At 43.7% G+C, this 494-nt stretch overlaps 1 protein-coding gene across 1 annotated transcript in view; it reads left to right on the top strand.

The window, feature by feature from the left end:
• LOC106876258 (uncharacterized) overlaps nucleotides 1–494 on the top strand; it is a 103153-nt gene that overhangs the window by 47317 nt on the left and 55342 nt on the right. The gene's annotated exons all lie outside the window — the stretch shown is intronic.

The following is a 494-nucleotide window of genomic DNA, read 5'->3' as shown; positions in this document are numbered from 1 at the left end:
TGAACGCTGTGAGGCACGAACTTGAAAGTGGGGACGAAGTAAGTTCGCGTGTTTGCTCGGCGATAGCCAAGGAAGAAAAGGATTAGTGACCGGAAGCATGTGACCATGCAGGGGTAAGGGAGAGAGAGAGAGTGGTAGAGGGAGAAACAAAGGGAGGAAGTAGTAGAATAGGTGAGCAACGAGAGAAAGAGAGGAAGAGAGGAATATAGTAGTAACAGGAGGAAGTACGAGGGGGGAAAGAGAGAGATATAGTAGTAACAGAAGGAAGAACGAGAGGAGTAAAGAGAGATACGTAGTAGTGACAGAGGAAGAACGAGAGGGGCGAAAAGTGATAGAGAAAGAGATAGAGTCGCGTCAGAAAATATAAAGTTCAAATAACTACTTACAACAGTGATGACGCTGGCGTTTGGTCATGTAAAAATAAATAATAAATGAGTATATGCGTATATACGTACAGGTATGTGCATACCCACGTCTACCTGTATATATAGGTG

The sequence above is a fragment of the Octopus bimaculoides genome, chromosome 14 (assembly GCF_001194135.2).
Source record: "Octopus bimaculoides isolate UCB-OBI-ISO-001 chromosome 14, ASM119413v2, whole genome shotgun sequence".
NCBI lineage: Eukaryota > Metazoa > Mollusca > Cephalopoda > Octopoda > Octopodidae > Octopus > Octopus bimaculoides.
The sequence above is the reverse complement of the archived record's forward strand: the minus strand, read 5'-3'. Positions and strand labels throughout refer to the sequence as shown.